The sequence below is a fragment of the Rattus norvegicus genome, chromosome 10 (assembly GCF_021556685.1).
Source record: "Rattus norvegicus strain SHRSP/BbbUtx chromosome 10, alternate assembly SHRSP_T2T, whole genome shotgun sequence".
In the NCBI taxonomy this organism is placed as follows: domain Eukaryota; kingdom Metazoa; phylum Chordata; class Mammalia; order Rodentia; family Muridae; genus Rattus; species Rattus norvegicus.
Window position 1 is genome coordinate 86092424 of NC_141543.1, and position 23583 is coordinate 86116006.

A 23583-nucleotide genomic window follows, 5' to 3' on the forward strand; every position below is an offset into this window, starting at 1 on the left:
TCTCCAACATTGACCATATAATTGGTCAAAAAACGGGCCTCAACAGGTACAGAAAGATAGAAATAATCCCATGCGTGCTATCGGACCACCACGGCCTAAAACTGGTCTTCAATAACAATAAGGGAAGAATGCCCACATATACGTGGAAATTGAACAATGCTCTACTCAATGATAACCTGGTCAAGGAAGAAATAAAGAAAGAAATTAAAAACTTTTTAGAATTTAGTGAAAATGAAGGTACAACATACCCAAACTTATGGGACACAATGAAAGCTGTGCTAAGAGGAAAACTCATAGCGCTGAGTGCCTGCAGAAAGAAACAGGAAAGAGCATATGTCAGCAGCTTGACAGCACACCTAAAAGCTCTAGAACAAAAAGAAGCAAATACACCCAGGAGGAGTAGAAGGCAGGAAATAATCAAACTCAGAGCTGAAATCAACCAAGTAGAAACAAAAAGGACCATAGAAAGAATCAACAGAACCAAAAGTTGGTTCTTTGAGAAAATCAACAAGATAGATAAACCCTTAGCCAAACTAATGAGAGGACACAGAGAGTGTGTCCAAATTAACAAAATCAGAAATGAAAAGGGAGACATAACTACAGATTCAGAGGAAATTCAAAAAATCATCAGATCTTACTATAAAAACCTATATTCAACAAAACTTGAAAATCTTCAGGAAATGGACAATTTCCTAGACAGATACCAGGTACCGAAGTTAAATCAGGAACAGATAAACCAGTTAAACAACCCCATAACTCCTAAGGAAATAGAAGCAGTCATTAAAGGTCTCCCAACCAAAAAGAGCCCAGGTCCAGACGGGTTTAGTGCAGAATTCTATCAAACCTTCATAGAAGACCTCATACCAATATTATCCAAACTATTCCACAAAATTGAAACAGATGGATCACTCCCGAATACCTTCTACGAAGCCACAATTACTCTTATACCTAAACCACACAAAGACACAACAAAGAAAGAGAACTTCAGACCAATTTCCCTTATGAATATCGACGCAAAAATACTCAATAAAATTCTGGCAAACTGAATTCAAGAGCACATCAAAACAATCATGCAGGCATGTAGGGATGGTTTAATATACGGAAAACCATCAACGTGATCCATTATATAAACAAACTGAAAGAACAGAACCACATGATCATTTCATTAGATGCTGAGAAAGCATTTGACAAAATTCAACACCCCTTCATGATAAAAGTCCTGGAAAGAATAGGAATTCAAGGCCCATACCTAAACATAGTAAAAGCCATATACAGCAAACCAGTTGCTAACATTAAACTAAATGGAGAGAAACTTGAAGCAATCCCACTAAAATCAGGGACTAGACAAGGCTGCCCACTCGCTCCCTACTTATTCAATATAGTTCTTGAAGTTCTAGCCAGAGCAATCAGACAACAAAAGGAGATCAAGGGGATACAGATCGGAAAAGAAGAGGTCAAAATATCACTATTTGCAGATGATATGATAGTATATTTAAGTGATCCCAAAAGTTCCACCAGAGAACTACTAAAGCTGATAAACAACTTCAGCAAAGTGGCTGGGTATAAAATTAACTCAAATAAATCAGTTGCCTTCCTCTATACAAAAGAGAAACAAGCCGAGAAAGAAATTAGGGAAACGACACCCTTCATAATAGACCCAAATAATATAAAGTACCTCGGTGTGACTTTAACCAAGCAAGTAAAAGATCTGTACAATAAGAACTTCAAGATACTGAGGAAAGAAATTGAAGAAGACCTCAGAAGATGGAAAGATCTCCCATGCTCATGGATTGGCAGGATTAATATAGTAAAAACGGCCATTTTACCAAAAGCAATCTACAGATTCAATGCAATCCCCATCAAAATACCAATCCAATTCTTCAAAGAGTTAGACAGAACAATTTGCAAATTCATCTGGAATACCAAAAAAGCCAGGACGAGCTAAAGCTATCCTCAACAATAAAAGGACTTCAGGGGGAATCACTATCCCTGAACTCAAGCAGTATTACAGAGCAATAGTGATAAAAACTGCATGGTATTGGTACAGAGACAGACAGATAGACCAATGGAATAGAATTGAAGACCCAGAAATGAACCCACACACCTATGGTCACTTGATTTTTGACAAAGGAGCCAAAACCATCCAATGGAAAAAAGATAGCATTTTCAGCAAATGGTGCTGGTTCAACTGGAGGGCAACATGTAGAAGAATGCAGATCGATCCATGCTTATCACCCTGTACAAAGCTTAAGTCCAAGTGGATCAAGGACCTCCACATCAAACCAGACACACTCAAACTAATAGAAGAAAAACTAGGGAAGCATCTGGAACACATGGGCACTGGAAAAAATTTCCTGAACAAAACACCAATGGTTTACACTCTAAGATCAAGAATCGACAAATGGGATCTCATAAAACTGCAAAGCTTCTGTAAGGCAAAGGACACTGTGGTTAGGACAAAACGGCAACCAACAGATTGGGAAAAGATCTTTACCAATCCTACAACAGATAGAGGCCTTATATCCAAAATATACAAAGAACTCAAGAAGTTAGACCGCAGGGAAACAAATAACCCTATTAAAAAATGGGGTTCAGAGCTAAACAAAGAATTCACAGCTGAGGAATGCCGAATGGCTGAGAAACACCTAAAGAAATGTTCAACATCTTTAGTCATAAGGGAAATGCAAATCAAAACAACCCTGAGATTTCACCTCACACCAGTGAGAATGGCTAAGATCAAAAACTCAGGTGACAGCAGATGCTGGTGAGGATGCGGAGAAAGAGGAACACTCCTCCATTGTTGGTGGGATTGCAGACTGGTACAACCATTCTGGAAATCAGTCTGGAGGTTCCTCAGAAAATTGGACATTGAACTACCTGAGGATCCAGCTATACCTCTCTTGGGCATATACCCAAAAGATGCCTCAACATATAAAAGAGACACGTGCTCCACCATGTTCATCGCAGCCTTATTTATAATAGCCAGAAACTGGAAAGAACCCAGATGCCCTTCAACAGAGGAATGGATACAGAAAATGTGGTACATCTACACAATGGAATATTACTCAGCTATCAAAAACAACGAGTTTATGAAATTCGTAGGCAAATGGTTGGAACTGGAAAATATCATCCTGAGTGAGGTAACCCAATCACAGAAAGACATACATGGTATGCACTCATTGATAAGTGGCTATTAGCCCAAATGCTTGAATTACTCTAGATCCCTAGAACAAACGAAACTCAAGACAGATGATCAAAATGTGAATGCTTCACTCCTTCTTTAAATGAGGAAAAAGAATACCCTTGGCAGGGAAGGGAGAGGCAAAGATTAAAACAGAGACTGAAGGAACACCCATTCAGAGCCTGCCCCACATGTGGCCCATACATATACAGCCACCCAATTAGACAAGATGGATGAAGCAAAGAAGTGCAGACCGACAGGAGCCGGATGTAGATCGCTCCTGAGAGACACAGCCAGAATACAGCAAATACAGAGGCGAATGCCAGCAGCAAACCACTGAACTGAGAATAGGACCCCCGTTGAAGGAATCAGAGAAAGAACTGGAAGAGCTTGAAGGGGCTCGAGACCCCATATGTACAACAATGTCAAGCAACCAGAGCTTCCAGGGACTAAGCCACTACCTAAAGACTATACATGGACTGACCCTGGACTCTGACCTCATAGGTAGCAATGAATATCCTAGTAAGAGCACCAGTGGAAGGGGAGGCCCTGGGTCCCGCTAAGACTGAACCCCGTGAACTAGACTGTGGGGGGGGGGAGGGCGGCAATGGGGGGAGGTTTGGGAGGGGAACACCCATAAGGAAGGGGAGGGGGGAGGGGGATGTTTGCCCGGAAACCGGGAAAGGGAATAACACTCGAAATGTATATAAGAAATACTCAAGTTAATAAAAAAAAAAGAAAAGAAAAGAAATCCACAACATGCTACAATGTTACGTCCAATCTGAAAGCGGTGAGTACATGTAGTCAAGGATAGCTCTAAATAAGCCATCAGTACTAGGCCAGGTAGTGCACACCTTTAATCCAGCACTCAGGAGACAGAAGAGGAGATCTCTGAGTTGGAGGCAAGCCTGGTCTACAGAGCAAGTTCCAGGACAGCCAGGGCCACACAGAGAGACCCTGTCTATAAATAAGTAAGAAAGAAAGTAAATAAGTAAGAAAGTTACGATTTCTTACCTACGGGGGAGCATTGTGTGTGTGCCTCTGTGGAGGTCAGAAGACAACTTGAAGTTGTTTCTCCTGCAACTGTCAACCAAGTAGGTCCTGGGTTTGAACTCAGATGTCAATCAAGCACAGTAATTTGACCTGCTGAGCCATCTAGCTGACTGACAATCCCATTTAAATGAAATGTTCAAAATAAGCTTATCTGTGAAGGTTAAATAGAATTAGTGGCTGCCTCGGGTTTTAGGTAGAATGGGGAAGAAAGGGCTCGGATGGCTAATGGGCCTGGGGTTTTCTCTGGATCGTGTTAAATGATTTAAATCTACTGTGGTGATGGTTGCTCAGCTCTGTGAATGTAACAAACCCCATTGAATTACACACTTATTAAAGTGGGTGAATTCAATAATCTTTTAAAAACACAAGCAAACCTCCAAGATGATTTTTTTTCTTTTGGTGGGAACTGACAAACTGATAATAAAATTTCCAAAGAAATGTAAAAGGCTGGCTAGGTGTGGGCATGCACTTGCAGCCCCAGCACTCAGGAGGCCAAAGGAAGTTTCCAAGTTCTAAGACCGCCTGAGCTATATGGTGAGACCTGTCTTTAAAAAGAAACAGAGGGGTTGGGGATTTAGCTCAGCGGTAGAGCACTTGGCTAGCAAGCGCAAGGCCCTGGGTTCGGTCCCCAGCTCCAGAAAAAAACAAAACAAAAAATAAATAAATAAAAAGAAACAGAAACAGGGCTGGGGTGTAAGTCAGCAGCTGAACTTTTGCCCAGTGTGCCCAGCAACCTGAGTGTGGTTCCCCGGCACTGCAAAGAAAGGCTTTGGTTTGTTTTATTCTTAGATAGGATCTCACTATGTAACCTCAACTGGCCCGAGATCCACCTACCTCTGCCTCCCGAGTGCTGGGCTTAAAGGCTTGTGCCACCACACTCAGGTGGCTTACTTAGCTAGAAGTCTTCTACAACCCAGGACCACCATCCCATGGATGATCTAGGTGGGGAAGTGGTTCTGGGTTGTAAAAGAAAGCTAGCTAAGATGGTGGTGGCACATGCCTTTAATCCCAGCACTTCAGAGGCAGAGGCAGGTGGACTTCTGTGAGTTTGAGGCCAGCTTGGTCTACAGAGTGAGTTCCAGGACAGCCAGGGCTACACAGAGAAACCATATCTCAAAAAAAACTAAAACAACTGGGAAGACAAGGAGGAAGAGAAGGAGGAAGGGGAGGAAGCGATGGAGGAGGAAGAAGAGGAAGAAGAGGAAAAGGAAGAGGAAAGGGAAGAGGAGGAAGAGTAGAATGAGGAAGAAAAGGAAGAGGAAAAGAAGGAGGAAGAAGAGAAAGAGTAAAATGAGGAAGAGGAGGAAGAAGGGGAAGAGGAAGAGGAGGAATAAGAGGAAGAGAGGGAAGACGGGGAAGAGGGAGGAAGGAAGAAGGGGAAGAGGAAGAGGAAGAGAAGGAGGGGGTTGGGGATTTAGCTCAGTGGTAGAGCGCTTACCTAGCAAGCACAAGGCCCTGGGTTCGGTCCCCAGCTCCGAAAAAAAAAGAGAGAGAAGGAGGAGGAGGAAGTGATGGAGGAGGAGGAAGGAAATGAAGAGGAGGAGAAGGAACAGGAGGAGGAACAAGAGGATGAAGAAAAGGAAGAGGAAAAGGAAGGAGAGGAAGAGTAGAATGAGGAAGAGAAGGAAGAAAAAGAGGAAGAAGAGGAAGAGGAAGAGAGGGAAGAAGGGAAAGAGAGGGAAGAAGAGGAGGAGGAGGAAAAGAAGAAAGAGGAGGAGGAGGAAGTAAAGGAAGAGAAAAAGGAAGGGAAGGAAGAAAAGAAGGAAGAAGAGGAAGAGGAGGAGGAAGAAGAAAAGAAAGAGGAAGAAGAGAAGGAGGAAGAAGAGGAGGAAAAAGAAGAGGAGGAGGAAGAAGAGGAGGAGGAAGAAGAGGAGGAGGAAAAAGCTAGCTAGCTGAGCAAACCATGGGGAGCAGCCAGTAAAAGCATTGCCCTCTGGTCTCTGCTTCAGTTCCTGCCTCCAGGTTCCTGACATGAGCTCCTGCACTGATATCACTCAGTGCTGGATGATGACCTGAGAGTTGTAAACTGAAATAAGCCCTTTCCTCCCTGAGTTGCCTTCATTCACTTCTGAAGGGTGCTGCGCATGGTGGTATTCCTTTCATTCTGCCATTCTTCAGAAGTTTTGAAGTCCTATTTCAGGTCCTAGTGTGCTTTTCTGTTGCTATGATTAATCCTGGGAATGAAAGCAAAGATATGGCCTCCAACATGGTTGTGTACACCTTTCACTCCACTTCTTGGGAGGCAGAGGCAGGAGGATCTTTTTGAGTTCCAGGCCAGCCTGTTCTCCTTAGCAAGTTCATGGCGGGAAAGAATGAGGGGTGGATGGGAAATCCAGCAAGATACTATAGGGCAAAAGCACACGTTGTCAACCCTGACAACTTGAATTCCTTATCTAGTATCCAGAAGGTAGAAGAAAAAACCAACTCAGACAAGTCGTCATCTGACCTCCACATGTGTGCTGTGGCATGCACTAACCATGCTGTCGCCAGGAAATAAAAATTAAAAACTAAAGTAAGAGCCCTCGTCTTCTCTTTTCTTCTTCTCTCTTTATTTAATTTATTTTTTTCTTTCTCCTACCTGTCTTCATAACTGGGCCGTTCAGCGTTATGGTAAGAGCAGGGTAGGCACTGTGGTTGTGCCGATGGTGAGGCACAGTAACCAGAACGAGATGTCAAAAGCACTGTAGAGTAGCTCAAGGCACCTGTCGTGGGGTAAGGGTCAGCCGCTGGGAGAGCCGGTGTTGTGTACAGCAATGACCTAGGCAGTTTATCAGTGACATGGGAAAGGGTGTCCTGCAGAGTTGGCGTATCATGGAAGGGCACATCCAGAAGTGAGCTTAAGGGGGATTTTATATTAAAAAAAATTTTTTTAAAAAAGAGGGATTTTATTCGTCAGTGTGGCAGGGTGTAGGATGTGAGAGCCCTGGAAGAGAAAAGTAGATATCTGTAGGGGAGGTGATGGCAGCAGAGGTGAAGTCACAAGTGAGGAGGTGACCGTATAAGCAGATACATTAAGGTCTCTCCCTGTTGGAAACCAGAGAAATTCAGAATGAACTGGCATTGGAACTGGTAGGGCCTATGTGAAGCCACAGCTCTCAGTGCATGCAGACAAAGAAAAGCATACAGTGCTGACTAGCACTGTAGCAGTGTGGACACGGCCTACTCCTGCCCACCAAGAGTGTTAAGTACCAAAACGTTTTAGTTTAGTTTTGTTTTATCCTGAGAGTAGAGCCTGAGATAGAACCCAGGATCTGGTACATTCTAGGCAAGCACTCCACCTCTGAGATACCCAGCCCAACATGGGTGCTCCAATAGCCACAAGACCTTACTCTCATGTCTTAGCTTCCAGGTATCATTTTCCAACAAGAAAGAAGCGGAACTCTGGGCAACTGACAGGCTTTGGGGCAGGGGGCAAATGATGTGCCTAATAAACTAGTGACATTTTGTTCCAGAGTAGGGAACTCCTCGAAGAATAATTGGTCCACCTCAGTCAGCCTCGGCTCCTGTAATGAAGCATCACAGTCTGGGCAGCTGAAACGGCAGACATTTCCCCAATGCTGTTCCAGAGGCCAGAAGTGTCAAGGTGCTAACCAAGCTAATCTCTCTGCACCCTCTCCCCCATGTCTTCTCCTATGTCTGCCCATTACCCATCCTCTGAGTGGGCCCTATGATGTCTCTTATAAAGTCATCAGTCTTATTGGATTAGGGCTCCACCCTTATGGCTTCATTTAACCATAACCTCTGTGGTGGTTTGAATAGTGCCCATGTGAAGTGGCACTATTAAAAGGTGTGGCCTTGTTGGGGTGGGCGTGGCCTTGTTGGAGTGGGTGTGGCCTTTGTTGGGGCAAGCCATCACTATGGAAGATGGCTTTAAGGTTCTATGCTCAAGCTCCACCCAATGAGGAAAGGGTCTCCTCCTGGCAGCCTTGGGATCAAGAGGCAGAACTCTCAGCTCTTCCAGGACTATGTCTACCTAGAAGCTACCAGGCTTCCTACCATGATGATGATGGACTGAATGTCTTGAAACTGGAAGCCCAGCCCCAATTGAATGTTTCCCTTTATAAGAGCTCTTCACAGCAATAAAACACTAAGGTGACCCGTCTTGTGTTTATTGAAGAATAGTTTATTGAATACAGTTGGGACTATAACGTGTCTATTTCAGTTGGGAGAAACACATTAACATGACACAGAAGCCAACTTGAAAAGGTTCTCGGCAACAGCATCTGGATCTCTTGGGCCTCTGGATAAATAATGGACTTGGTGGGGCTGCTGCAGGGAAGGCACCATGGTTAAAAGCACTCGCTGCTCTTGGAGAAGACCTGGGTTCAATTCCCAGAATCCACATGGCTCACCACTGCCTGTATCTCCCTTTCCAGGGAGCCCAACATCCTCTTCTAGCCTCTGCAGGCAATAGGCAGTGCATGTGATGCACGGGCTCACACTCAGGCATTCACACACACACACACACATGTGGAACTATAAGATCAGCGAGTGCTCCCAACCACTGAGCTCTGTTGCATCTCCGCAGGGAAGACTCCATCCGTGGCCTTCTCCCACTTCACCAACTGCTTCCTGGCCTCCACGAAACAAGCAGCATTACCACACCCTTCTGTCAGATCCTTCCCTGTAGCTCTCTCCTGCAGAGGACACAATGAGAAGCTGGAGCTGGACACCAAAAGAAGGCTTTCCGGTGCCTGAGCCTGAGCCTGAGCCAGGCCTTACTGATACCGTAATGTTGGATTTTTAGTCTCCATATCTGTGAGAAGGAAACTTCTGTTGCCGACAAGCCCTTCTCCAGTCTTTAATGCATTGATTTTGTTTGCTTGGTTTTTTGAGACACGGTTTCTCTATGTAGCCTTGGCTATCCTGGAACTCACTCTGAAGACCCCAGGCTGGCCTCAATCAAAGTCACAGAGATCTGCTGGGATTGGCATATGCCACCGCCACCACCACCAGACTTTACAGTGAATTGTTAAGGCAGCCCAATCCTCCTGATAAAGAACACGACAGACAACGGAGTCAACACATGCTAAGCTAATGGGTAGATAAAGAATGAGACGACATGACTCAAAGCCCTTTCCCACAAAATGCATCTAATTACAATGGGGAAAGGAAAGATCTGACACACTCCCTCAGTCAAACTCAGTCAACAGAGACTGTAACAGGTCAGAAGTCAGTGAGAAGAACATAATGTCTCCTCCGTGAGGGTCCTGCCCCACATCCGTAACTGGAGACTATTCATGGGACATGTTAGACAAACACATTAAAAGACACTGCAGAATCATGGTCTGACATCTTACAAGCTTACACACCTGGGAAGAAGGAATCGACTCCATCACACTGGCCTCTGAGCCTGTCTGTGGGAGTCTGATTACTGGTTGACGTGGGAGCGGCCAGAGCACAGTGGGTGGCACCATTCCTAGACAGGTGGGCAGGCAAGCCTGGGAGCAGCTTTCCTTCATCCTGACTTTGCTCCTGCTTGAGCTCCTCCTGCCTTGACACCTCTCAACCACAGGCTGTTCCCCGGAAGCACAGGATGAAATAAACCCTTTCCTGCCAAAGTCGTTTTGATCCCAATGTTTATCACAGAAATACAACCTTAATGCGAACATTCGTTCACATGTGCTGAGGACAAGAGCGAAGATGCCAACTGGGTCTTTTTGCTACAAAGGACGTTATTACAACAAATGGCAAAATGTACATAAATTGTAACACTGTGGCTAGATTTCCCCACTTGCTTTGTGGCAACTTGGGAGAATGGCCTCTAAACCGCACATTAAGGTATGGGAGGGTACTGAGGCACCGCACTTTGAATACCAAAGTATTTCAAAAATAGAAAGAAAGGTAAGATGATAGCAAGAGAGCTGTACAATGATGTGTATGGGAAAGTCTGTGTACCTATTCTGGCACCAAGCGGTGTGGTGTTTTTAGACACTTTAGCATCCGTTCTTTTTGACTCCAAGAAAGCTATCCAAGTTTTATTTGGGGGAACCAGCCCTCCCCCACTCTCTGTCCACATGCTGCTAGTGTGGGCGTCTGCCCAAGTCAGTCAGTGTTCTTCATCTGCTTGGCTGTGATCACTGGTCAAGAGGGACATATGACTTAGGTCAGCTCAATGTGGGTCAATCTTTGGGATTTTTCCCCCTTTTTTGAAACGATTGCGAAAGAGGTTTTGTTTTTCTCCTGGGATTGTTAAGCTCTTAGAAAATAGGCTAAGGAGGCTGCCTGTGGACCTCCCTCCTGAAGCCAAACTGGGCAGACAAAAGCCATTGCTGTGGAGAAAAGCAAATCCAACAGAGGGAGGAACCACTTCACGATAACCTCCCAGCCCTCAGAGCCTGGCACACCGGCCTTTCTGGCAAAATAAGCCAAATATCTTTAATTTTCTGCTTAAGCCACTTTGAGCTAGGCTGTTGGCACTTGTGGCTGAAGGAATCATGACTAATATTAGGAAATGCCTAATTCCACAGGGCTGGAGTTCAGAGGATGAGAGGGAGGGGAGTTATAGCCACAGCCAGACTTGGCAGGGCCCCTGGGCATCAGGAGCCAATGTGGGTTCCTGCTCCTCCCTCTCCGAGGGTAGGTTTTTGAAGGTGCCGTGGGAGACAGGGAGAGAGCAGGTGGCAGGTCACAGCAAGCAGAGTGCCTGCTCAAAGTTTAGTTGCAAGATTATACCTAGTCAATTCTACCTTGGAACAGCTAGCTCCTTGGCCAGTTCTCAGCTCAGTAACCACGCCCTGGCACAGCCTGAGCAGAGATACCTAGGCCTGGTCCACTCTTCCCTCCCAGCCCCGTAATGACCAGGCCTCCCATTTCTCCACCTGGCCTACAATTACAAAGCACAGGGCCACCAGTCTGTGCGGCTGAACTGAAGGACGACCCCAGAGGGGGGCTAGATGGGATCATACCCATTATACAGAAGTGGAAAGTAAGGCTCAGGGAGGTCTGTGGTCTCAAGGCTATTTGGTGACACTGCCAGGTGACTAGAGAACAAGGTACCTCCATGCAAGTCCAGAACTCATTATAGGGCTTTTTGACTGACGTATTTCTGAGATGGATTGTAGGGAGTGCCTCTTGGTTAGTGTGGGAGATGTAGCGAAAGACAGACTCCTCCCCTCCGACTGTGGGTTTTACTTTGTGTGTGTGTCTGAATGTGAGCACAGGTGCGTGTGTACATGTAAGAGCAGGGGCGCGCGCGCGCGCGTGCGTGTGTGTGTGTGTGTGTGTGTGTGTGTGTGTGTGTGTGCACTCACTTAAGTGTGCACAGAAGTTACATTGGGTATTTTTTTCTTACTCTCTATCTTTTTTTCTTGAGATGAAAATGAATCTCTTGCTGAAACTGTGTCTCACTGGTTGGCCAGCCACTTTGGGCATTCTGCTCTTTTCTGCTCTCTTCTCTGACCAAGGCCTTTACATTCATGGAAAAGGCAACAGCCATCTTCTTGTTTGTTTGTTTGTTTGTTTGTTTGTTTGTTTTTGTTTGTTTGTTTGGGGTTGGTTGGTTTTGCTGTTGCTGTTTTTGTCTTTTTGAGATAAAGTCTCATGAGACCCAGCCCAGCCGTCAACTAACCATACAGTCAAAGATGACTTTAAACTCCCGATCCCCCTGCCTCTACCGCCCACGTCTCTCCTTAGATGTGAGAGCTCCTTGGCCTGAATCAGTAGCAGAGGGACACTTGAGTCTCTGGGAGAGGGGAAGGGGATGAGAGTGTGATTTGGGATGGGATGCTGACTGGGGACAGGCAGGGGACGAGGGTCCATTCCCAGAGGAGGACACGGGAAGCTGTACACCTGGCACTGACTGGATTGGATATGGAGGCCCCTACATTTCCATAAAACAAAAGGATCATTCACTCCATTTAGAGACAGAGCAAATGAGGGTGGTACAGAGAAGGAAAGAGACTTGCGCAAGATCACATGGCAGAGAAAAGGGGAGGCTGGGATTTGAAATGGAAATCTGAGGCCAGAGTCGAAGTAGCTCTCCAGTATTCTCCGAGCATTCAAAACCCACTAGGCAAGATGCTAAGAGACAGAAACAGGATGCAGGAGTCTTTCCAGGGCTCCCAGCATCATCTGCCCTGCCCCCACCCCCGTGGTTATTATTTTCCATTTATTATATACTTACTAGTGTGTATTTTTAATTTAAATTTAATATTTGAATTTTAAATTTTATTTTTGACATTTAATTATATATTTAATCAAAATGTATTTGCATCATTTCCCCCTCCTCTTTTACTCCTACTAAAAACCCCCGTGCCCTCCTCCCTGCCCTGTTTGTTCTCCATAGTCCGGCAGCCAGCAGTGCAATTGAGACCCGCTTGTGAGAGAACCTGATGCGAAGTGGGCAGAAGTGGGGTCTCAGAAGAGTCTCTGAAACTTCCTGAGAGTTGGGGAAGGAGGAGCATTGGTGTGGCATTGGAAGCTGCAGGGGGAGACAGGGGAAGGGACTGTCTGTGCAATGCTGCTCTGAAGCAGGGTCTGCGCTGGGCAGGACACACCCAGGCCTTGCGCCACCACAGGGAGGAGGGAGGGCCAGCTGCCTTGGCAGGCCACCAGTACTTTGCAGGACGTGGCACCCGCGCTGACTCCAGCAACAGGACCTGAGGGAGGGACAGCTGGGAGTTGAGTCCCTTTGGGGACGGGACCACTATGCACGGGGCCAAAAGCTCAAACAGTAGAGATCAGGCACCTCAGGAAGACCACCAGGCTGCTGCGGAGTGGGAGAGCGCCGGGTGGGAGGTGGGCCAGGGACGAGGGATGCTGGGAGGGGAGAGGAGAGGGAGATGATAACGTCTTCGCAGAGCCTGAGGAGCAGAATAAAGAAGCCATAGCTTGGACGAGCGTGATTGTAGAACTAGAAAGCCCCTTTCATGACCAGCTGTGGTGGGAGTCAAAGCCGTCAGGGTGGAGCCTGTGTTACCCCTTAACAGCAGCTAGGCAAAGGGCAGGTTGCTTAATCTCTCTGGACCTCAGTGTCCTCCCCTTTAGAATGCAGCTAAGGACCCCGGTAGCCAGAAGGGTTTGGCTGTGAAGACCACGAGAATGCTTCCACCGAGCAATTGTTAACTTGTGTGTGTTATGTGAAGGACAGATCCTGGAGGAGGGAGCCACGAAACACCTTAGACATGAGGTGGCCGGCTTTAGGGCGAAACACTGGACTGGGGTCCTCGAGTCAAACCGACTCCGCATCCTGAGTAAGCCCCTCCCACTAGCTGCCAGAGACTAGCAGAAGTCCAGATGAGTGTGGGCCCAGCCGCCACAGTGTGGCTGTATACAGTGAGCCGGGGCAGGCTGAGGGAGCTTAAAGGCCACTAGGATTTCGGGATTTCCTTATCACTGTGGAATGCAGCCCAGGAAGTGAGCTGGGAAACTTTTTCTAATACCTTCTTTTAGGCGAGCTTTCTTGTAGCTGGGACAGCCGTGAACTCCTGAGGTGTCCGAGGCTGGCCTTGATCTCCTGAGACTTCCACCTTCCCCTTCCCAAGCGCTAGAATTACAAGTGTGCACTGACACATCCAACTTGCATTTCAGGCTTTCCTTCTCTTCTTCCTTCCTCCCCACCCCCACCCCATCCTCCATTCTCATCTTCAGCTCCTGACTGACCTGGAACTCTCTATGAAGACCCAGATGGCCTGAAACTCAAAAGAGAGCCGCCTGTCTCTGCCTTCTGGGTGCTTCGGTTTAAAGGGGGTGGGCTACCACTCAGGCCTGGTTTTCACATCGGTCAGTCAGCATTAAACTTACACAGCAACCACCAAGTCTTAGACAACTTTAGATGCATTTATTTCCAAAATAATAACGAAACGCAACGTTGTAAAAGCAGTATGAAGGATAATTACCCCCAAGTAACGAGAGGACACAGCAATTACAAGCAGGCAGAAGAAGGGTTTTCAAATCCTGTCTGTTGCTTTCTTTTCTTTCTCCTATTTGTACTGAATTAGAAAACCCCAAACCACAATTACAGGTCATTAAACATGGCAGCAAATATTAGCGGCTCTGTCAGGTGGTTTTGGATTTGGACCGCATCCATCTCTGAGAACCATCCACCTTCCCCTCTTATGCACCCGAGGTCAGCAGATGCCAGGTTTTCTAAAGACCCAAGGCCTAAGCTGTCTCCTGTAGCTTAGAGGGAGCCCCGTGCAGTGCGGCAATCTGCTCTCTGCTTGAATTTGACTGTGGAAAGAATTCTTTAAGTTCTGATGTAATGTTTGGATGTGGTTTTTAAATAGTCTTAATAATAGGTCATTGATTCCAGTCCCCTGGTCCGAAACAGAACTCTGCAAATGGTGAGGGAGATCTGTGCCCCCATAATGGAATACTTTGGGTTTAGGACATTCTGCTGTGCTTAGGGTTGTAGCTCAATTACAGCTATGCTTAGCAGAGCATGCGTGAGGCCCTGGGTTCAACCCCCATGCAAACCATAAAGAAAACCGGTCTGCTACCATAAACTCAACAGTAAATCTGTAGTAGATTGGTGATGTCTGGGCGGTTCAGCCGGTGACTGTGTTGCTGCTATCTGCTTGGGCCACTCAAGACTGTGGACGTGGTGATCTTGAGTAACCTTCTGAAAACATGAAGTCATAGGTTTATTTCTTCACTCTTTTCCAGGGACAGGACTGGCTCATAGTTACCATTTCTGCTATTCCCTTTAACTCCTATTGGGGAGGATTTAGACTGCACCTTTCTTTACTGAGGTCAAAACATAATAGTGTCAGGCCATCAGGATGGCTCAGGTACATGCTGCCAACCCAGATCACCCAAGTTCACTAACGGGAACCCACGGGGTTATCATCTGACCTCCACACTCATGCCCCAGCATGGATAGACAAACATACACACACACACACACACACACACACACACACACACACACACAAAATAAATGTAAAAAAAATCTTTTTAAAGAAAAAAAGTAAAAACAGCCACAGTAAAGGTTGGGTATGGTGGCACATGTGTGCAAGCCTAGCACTTTGAAGGCTAAAGCAGGAGGATCACAGATTCCAGGCTAGCCTGGGCTACTCAGTGAGTTTCAAGGCAGCCTGAGCTACATTTCAAATCTACATTTCAATAAGCAATAAAAAGATAACAAAAAGGACAAGCAGTTTCTCTCTTATCTGATAATCTGGAAGACAGTAGCCCAAGACTGGGAAGATACTCTTTTTCCTTGACTGACTTCCTCAGAGACCCGGACTCCTTTCATCTTGTGTTTTGGCTACCCGCAGGTTCTGTTTTCATCTGCAGGCTCCACGATGGCTGACCACTAAATGGTGCTAAGCAATAGTGGGAGGGAGCTGGAGAGGAATGCCAGGCCCCCTTCCTATAAGACCCTGAAAGCCACACTTTATAGATGACATCCCACCAGCCACCTCGTCATAGCGACCACATCCAGCTGAAAATGAGGAAGGGAAATGTAGTTCTTAGAATTCTAGATTGTCACCTGTCCTGCTAAAATCGAGACACTAATTTTGTGAAGAGAAGAAGTGAAGGGGACAGGGGACCTTGGGAGACCCTAGCCATCAGCTTACACTACCAGACCCTGAAGAGCAATCTGGAAACAGACACTCACTGGCTTTACATGCGGTCTCTTTCTTTCCTGGAGAAGCGGCCTGATGGCCAATGTCACTGGTCCTCCCTAGGCTGTGACATCCAAAGCAGCTTATCAACTCATATCATGATTCAAAAACGATCACCAAACAAACAGTCCTTTTGTTCCTAAAGCATGGTGATGAACTGAACATTTTGAAATGCTGTCTTCTCTTTTGAACTACACATACGCCAAGTGTGTCTGGACTCTGCCCACCACTGATCTCTAACCAACTTTAAGCCTGGTCCCACGGGAGATGGTTGAAAGAAAGATGATATGCAGCTATTTGATCCTTCTGGCATCATGACACATGCCTGTCATCACAGCATGTAGGCAAAGGCAGGATTTTGAGTGACAAGCCAACCTGGGCTACATAATGAGATCTGTCTTGGGGGGTGGTTAGGGGGAGCAGTGTTTTGGTTTGTTTGGTTGTTTGATTGGTTGGTTGGTAGTTTGGTTGGTTTTTATTTGAGACAGGGTCTTTTTCCATAGCCCTGGATGGCTGGGAACTCACTATGTAGACCAGGCTAGACCTCTGCCCCACCACCCCCCCCCTCTCTCTCTCTCTTTTTTTTCTGGAGCTGGGGACTGAACCCAGGGTCTTGCGCTTGCTAGGCAAGCGCTCTACCACTGAGCTAAATCCCCAACCCCTGACCTCTGCCTCTCAAGTGCTATGTTATAAATAAGTTCGGGCCTGGGGATTTAGCTCAGTGGTAGAGCGCTTACCTAGGAAGCGCAAGGCCCTGGGTTCGGTCCCCAGCTCCGAAAAAAAGAACCAAAAAAAAAAAAAAAAGAAAAAAGAAAAAGAAATAAGTTCATGGTCACAGAGAAAGAGCCCGCCATTCCAAATGAAGTGTCTGGATGAGGCACACTTGACTTGCCATCAAGAGGGATGCTAGGAATAGAAAGTGCATTTGATTTTTATGCTAACTCAGGTGGTGGCCATATCTTTTCCCCATTCTGGATCCAATCTCAGTCTTATTCAGTTGGTTATCCTGAAAAGAACTGAAGTGCAGGTCACTGCTCCAGGCCCTCACATTCCTGGATTAGAGCAGTGAGCCTTCATGCAAACAAAGGTTTTACTAGGGAAAATTAAAACATTTGCATAAATGTCCTACAAAGTTGTGGAGATAAAATTTTCTTAAACACTGGGTTGGGGATTTAGCTCAGTGGTAGAGCGCTTGCCTAGCAAGCACAAGGCCCTGGGTTCGGTCCCCAGCTCCAAAAAAAGAAAAAAAAATTTTTCCTAAACACAAGTTTGATAGTATTTGATTTAAAACAAGATTCATATTTGATATTTCTTACAAGTTTAAAGGCATTGCCACCTTGGACCAAGCATTGAGGCATTTAATACCAGCATTCTAGAGGCAGAGACAGGAGGATCTCTGTGAGTTGCAGGCCAGCCTGGTCTACATAGTGAGTTCCAGGACAGCCAGGGCTACACAGAGAAGTGCTGTCTCAAACCTCTTCCCCCAAAGAAAGTCATTCCCACCACCCATGGTAAGAAACTCCACCCCAGCAACAACAAAAGCTTCAAGTCCTGAGTAGGTTGCTAGAGACCAGCTTTAAGACCTGAAATAGCAACACACATAGTATGCACTCACTGATAAGCAGATATTAGCCCAAAAGCTCGGAATACCCAATTCACAGACCACATGAAGCTCAAGAAGAAGAATAACCAAAGTGCGGATACTTCAGAACTTCTTAGACGGGGGAACAAAAATACTCATAGGAGGAAATACGGAAACAAAGTGTGGAGCAGAGACTGAAGGAAAGGCCATCCAGAGATTTCTCCAACTGGGGATGCATCCCACATACAGCCACCAAACCCAGACAATATTGCAGATGCCGAGAAATACTTGCTGACAGGAGTATTTCTCTACCAGAGCCTGACAAATACAGAGGCGGATGCTCGCAGCCAAACATTGAACTGAGAACAGGGTCCCCAATGGAGGAGTTAGAGAAAGGACTGAGGTAGCTGAAGGGGTTTGCAACCCCATAGGAAGAACACACTATCAACCAACTAGGAGGCAGAGGCAGGCAGATCTCTGAGATCTAAAGGCAAGCCTGGTCTGCACAGCAAGTTCCTGGTCAGCCAGGGCTACACAGAAACCCTGTCTCAGACAAAAGATAAAATAAACAATAGCGAGAGTTATTCTAATTAACTCATTCCCTTTACATCCGATGCTGCCACCTGATAAAGGATTAACAAAAACTGGCTTCCGGCTCTCTCATGTGTGTGATAACGAACACAGACGCTCTCAAGTTTTGTGGAGCGAGTTACTTAGTATCCGTTCAACTGAAAGGATGTGGATTTTCAGTCCAGTCTCCGGGATTTGTTTTTCTTCCAGCCTCTGGGGGCGGGAGTGGTGAAGAAAAAAATCCATTAATTTTTGTCCTGGAAAGTTTATTTTGCTTTTGTTCTGGGGGTGGGGGGAAGCACTCCCGTGACTCACCAGCAAGATCATTATGCTGTGTTTGAAAACCATGTGAGAATCTGAGAAACTCAGGGGCTCTCTGCCGCTACTTGACAAAGTTTCATAACACACAGCACCCTGGGGACTCAGATGGCATGGCTCACCCTTCCAGAGAGCCTTGCTCTTGGCTGTTTAGCATCCCCATCACCCTTTCTCTGCCACTACTGCCTGTGTGAAACCAACCAAGGTGTCCCAGTTCTTAGCAATTGGCTTTGTGAGGAACTGGATTTTTTTTTTTTTTTGCTTTGTTTTTGATTGTTTGTTTTTTGAGACAGAGTTTTTCTGTGTAGCCTGACTGTCCTGGAACTCACAGAGATAACTCCTGCCTCTGCTTCCTGAGTGCTAGGCTCAAAGGTGTGTGCCACCATCTCCTGCCTGGAAACTGGATTCTTGATCAGAGTTTACTAGTACTTTCTTTCAGTCCCAGATCTTGAATTGTCCCCTGTGCCAAGCCTTCATGAAGCACTTCTGAGTCACTGGCTCACTAGACAGAGGATATTCTGCCGCACAAAAGGCACCAATCACTAAAACCTCATAAGTTACGTGAAAATAGATTGCCTGAGACAAACTGGCAAGATAGAGCAATTGAATCCATATAAATGCCTGCGTACTGTCAAAGGATATTGCAGTTATTTAAAACATAATGGGACTACTCTAAAATTGTCATCCATATTGCCTTTCAGGTTTATGCATGGTTATGTTACTCATTTCTTCTTTGGAGATATCCAATACCTGTGGGCCGTTTGTAGATTTTGAGAACACATGCCCCCCGAGCACACCATGGTGTGTAGTCTCCATATTAGAAAAAAAATCTATATGTACTGCTGATTACATCGTGAAGTGAGGTCATCAATGGAGAAGAGTTTTCCTCTTACCCTGATTTCTGGCCACATACAGCTAGACGCGTGTATTGACTGACTGGCACTTGGGGACTACACTGAAACTCTCCCATTGCTGTATTTATTTTTTCCTCACGATGTATGTGACCGTGAATTCACCATCCTCCTGCATCTATCTTTTGAGTCTCGAGACTACAGGTATATTTAACCATGTGGGCTTCAAATGCTTTTTTAAATATTTGTTTATTTATTTATTTTGACGAAACAAATGTCCCAGCAGGGTCTGCAGTATACAGCCCAAGTGGCAGAGCCATCCCACCTTGCCTGAAAGTCTGGCAGAGTGCCTTCCTGCTCTGGCTACCACTCAGGTAGGTGGTGGCACACTTGTGTCCCTGTAAATCTATTTTCCAGTGTAGACCACCCTTGCCCCAGAGCTAGAGAAGACTAGTCAGATGCACTTTCTGGTTTGTGGAGGAAAGCACGATGAAATCATTTCTTCTTTCTTTTAAGGGGAATGTCCGGAAATGCCCCAGACTACCAAAGATTTCACAAACTTTATGAGCTTTTAAACAGTTGTAGTGTTTTCCCCATACCTTCCAGACTGCACATGTCAGGGCTCCTGGCGCCTCTCGCTCTAGCACCAACTGACATACAGATTGATCCAAGGATGGTGGTAGGTATACCCAAGGCAGAGGCAGGAGCATTCCCATATTTGACCCCAGCCTGGTCTACATCGTGGAATATGTAGTCCAGCAAAGAATACATAGAGAGAAGCTACCTCAAAAAAAGCTAAGAGTGGATGACTGGGGGGTGGGGGTGGGGTAGCTCAGAGGGTAGCATGAAGCACAAAGAACCGAGCTTAAATTCCCCAGCATCCATGGAAAAAGCAGGGCACTGTGGCTACATCTCGGTGCTGGGAGACAGACACAAGAAGATTCTGGGTGCTTTTTATTAGACAGCCAATCTCCCCAGTGACAAGCAAGTGAGAAAGACAACCAACATTGACCCCTGGCCTTCACATACACATATATGGGCAGGTGACACCCCCACTCGCCTATACACGTGTATACTTGTATATATACTACAGTACATTGCGCACACGTGAGCACGCAGGGGCCCTGATCTTTCCTGGGGCTGACCTAGACCCTCTGACCCGCCCCACAAGGAATGGGCCCCACTCAGGCATAGATGTCCATTCTGATTATAGGTGGCTGCACTTCCAACTTCTCCTGTTCCCACAGGGCACAGAGAAACTGGTAAGTGATGAGGGTACCCTGGAAGACAAGAGGGAGTCAAGACAGATGGCGGGCATCAACAGAACAACAAATTTGAAGAGACGGTCTATGGAGGACATGTGTCCGCCATACTGCAAATACCTGAAAAGGTTTGAAGGAGGGAAGATCTGCTTGGGCTCACCGATTCCTTCCACGATCAACTGTCCCATCGCTGCAGGTCTGGGGTGACAGGGCAGGAGGTGGATGTGAGGGGACAGAGCAGCCAGGCAGCAGAGAGGGAATGCCTGCCACATTGGGCTTCCTTTTTCTTTCATCCACGCTCCCAGCCTATGGGATGGTGTTGTCTACTTTCAGGAGAAGTCTCCCAACTTCCGGATAATTCTCTCTGGAAATACCCTCACAGACATGCCCAGAAATAAGCTATACTACTAACCGCTGGGGAATCTCCAGGTCCATCAAATGGACAACCAAAACGAACTGCACAGAAGCTGGAGAGACGGGCTCGGCAGCAGTTAAAAGGAGTTGCTGCTCTTGCAGAAGACATGAGCTTGGTTTCCAGACCCCCACATCAGGCAACTCACAACCGCCTGCACTTCCGGGCTCCAGAAAATCAGATACTCTCTTTTGGCTTCCACAGACATTGTCTCAGGAGGATACAGACCAGACGATAGCATAAGTTCATAATGGAGCCAGAAGCTGAGAGATGTGTCCCGGCTCCCTGATCCCAGCCCTCGTCTCTAGAAACTCACCCCGTTACATTTCCTGGTCTCCAGCTTCCCGCTCAGGCACCACTCAAAGTTTTCCCTCACTAGGTGTCAAATGTTTGGGAACCAGAGACTCATAGGTCCTAGGCTCTTACGAGGGAGACTTGCTACTGAGGAGGGTAAGAGCAAGCCCAGCCCATCCACCGTGAAGCCTGCTAGTCAGGAGAAGACAGAGAAAGAGAGGCCCTCACCTGTGTGTGCCTAACGAAGGACACAGAAAAAAAACAGTCAGCAGTTGTGGGCTCTGCAACATAAACACCCCATCAGCATCAGAGAATGAGATTATACTAGCACACTATTATATGTTATGTATTATGTTTCTATGATTTAATTATAATATATTTATATATTATATTATAATAACTATTACATAATAGTATTATGCTCTGGTCTCAGCTGTGCAGCTCCCTAGCTGTGTGACCTGAAGCACTTCATTCCTCTGAGACTGACTCTTCTATAAAAATGCAAATAAAACCCACACCACAGGATTGCTGTGACTTTCACTGACCTACCAATGGTGCCTGGCACCAGAAAACACTCAAGAACCCTTAACTGAGGTGCCCATGTGCGGTAGGCGGCCAGAGTAGCTAGGCTGATGGCAAAAGGGGAAGAACATCTATCACTACCCGTCTGGGTTGACCCCAGCAGGGGGCTTCCTGGCATGTATAAGGCAAGCCTATGACTTTCCTGGGGAGTCTTCAGTGAGAAGGAAGAAAAGGTTGCTTGCACCCCAGCTGCAAGCTGTCAGTCTCCTCACATAGACACATTCCGCAGCAGGAATTGTGTAGATAGATGTGCAAGCAAGGAACACAGGAGACCATGGCCCAAATGGTCGTGACTATGTCCTGCCTCAGACAGCCCTGGGCTGTCATGGGTTTGCCTAAGTCCCGCTAGGCCTCCCTTAGTCTCTGTATGCCACAGAGCTATTAAGGCTACATTAAGGTATGTCAGGGCTGTGAGGATTCACGGAGATGCTTCGGGATGTGTCCTGGGATTTTTTTTTTTTGTTGTTGTTTGATTTGTTTTTTGTATTATTTATTTTATGTGAGCACACTGTTGCTTTCTTCGTCAGACACACAAGAAAAGGGCATCGGACCCCATTAAGGATGGTTGTGAGTCACCATATGGTTGCTGGGAATTGAATTCAGACCCTCTGGAAGAGCAGTCAGTGTTCTTAACCACTGAGCCATACCTCCAGCCCAATGTGTCATTTTTTTTTTACAGCCATCCTCCATGATGAGAGAGAGGCAGACTCTTCTAGCCGCTGCAGCTAGGAAATGTCTGTCCATTTCTAACGGTTCTAAGTTGCAATCTCCCTGGGTGAGTGTGCACAGGAGAGCCTGTCTGCCGACATAGCAGCCTCTTCCAAGTAGGTGCAATGGTGCCCTTCACTGTCTATCCTGGGTCTGTGGGACCCTACCAAGAGTAGCAGTTAAGTGGGAGGGTTCTGGAGCCGGGCCGTCAGAGTTTGAATTTTGACTCTTGGCTTTGTGACTTGGGACAGCTGGCTTAGCCTCTCTGGGCCTTTCTTTTCTCTGACATTGCAGACAGTAAGCACACCCTCCCCGGGGACTTTGTGTGAGTACAAACGGGAATATAAACGTGTGAAGTGCTTGTAGCACAGCCTGGTACAGATGTTTGGTTTTAGCTGTGCTGGCCGCCCAATTCCCACGCCTTTCGGAGCCAGCAGATAGCTCATCCTCTGGAACACCCCTTCTCAGAGCTGACGGGATGGGCTCCCTGAGGCAGAAGTTCCTAGAAGGGAGCAGCTTCAGGCAGTAGCCAAGGCAAGCTGCTCCAATGGTCATGCTTAAGCCCCGGGAGGCAAAGGGGACAGGTTTTTTCACTAATGGTTTGCAGGGAAGAAAAAGTAAGGGCTGATGCTTTGATGCCCCCAGTACGTAGGGAAAAGCACCCCATCTCTCTGTGTTGTCCTCACAAACCTCAGAGGAGCCTGAAGGCTCTTGAAGTTGGGGAGTGGTCCTGACCAGAGCTGACACTGGAGTTCAAACTTGAGCCTCCCCCCACCTCCCACCCCCTACACACCTCTCCTCACCCCCTCCCCTTTCCTTGCCCTTGTCAATGATCTGTCAGTAACCCCCGGAGGAGGTGGGTGATAAAGGGAGAGAAGGTGATTGGATAAGAAGATAAGGAGCACTGTCAGAGGTAGAAACAGAGATTGTACGTCCTTACTGATGAGGACTGTGGATGGGGGGGAGAAGGGCAGAGTGGAGGAAGGAAGAGAGAGCCAGTGTATGTCTGGTTCTCTTTTGTTTTTCTGTTTGCTTATTTTGTTTGTTTGAAATGGGGCCTCATCATGAAGCTGGCTGGCTTGGAACTCACTATGTAGACCAGGCTGGCCTCAAACTCACAGAGATCCATCTGCCTCTACTTCTCAAGTGCTGGGACTAAAGGCATGGGCCACTATGCCTGTCTGTTGTCTGCTCCTC

General features: G+C 46.6%; 1 protein-coding gene across 19 annotated transcripts in view; it reads right to left on the bottom strand.

Annotated features, from left to right (window-relative positions):
- The window catches only part of LOC102556395 (uncharacterized), an 85627-nt gene that overhangs the window by 56689 nt on the left and 5355 nt on the right, over window positions 1-23583 (bottom strand). For 7 of the 19 annotated variants that reach the window (XR_015631978.1, XR_015631990.1, XR_015631989.1 and 4 more), the window contains exons 4-5: window positions 20511-20696; window positions 20066-20408 (exon numbers count right to left, since the gene is read on the bottom strand). The gene's annotated coding sequence lies outside the window, so the exon portion shown is untranslated. Of the gene's footprint in view, window positions 1-20065; window positions 20409-20510; window positions 20699-21324; window positions 21378-23583 lie in introns of those variants that run through there. The other 12 variants (XR_015631995.1, XR_015631991.1, XR_015631982.1 and 9 more) reach the window with 4 other exon arrangements.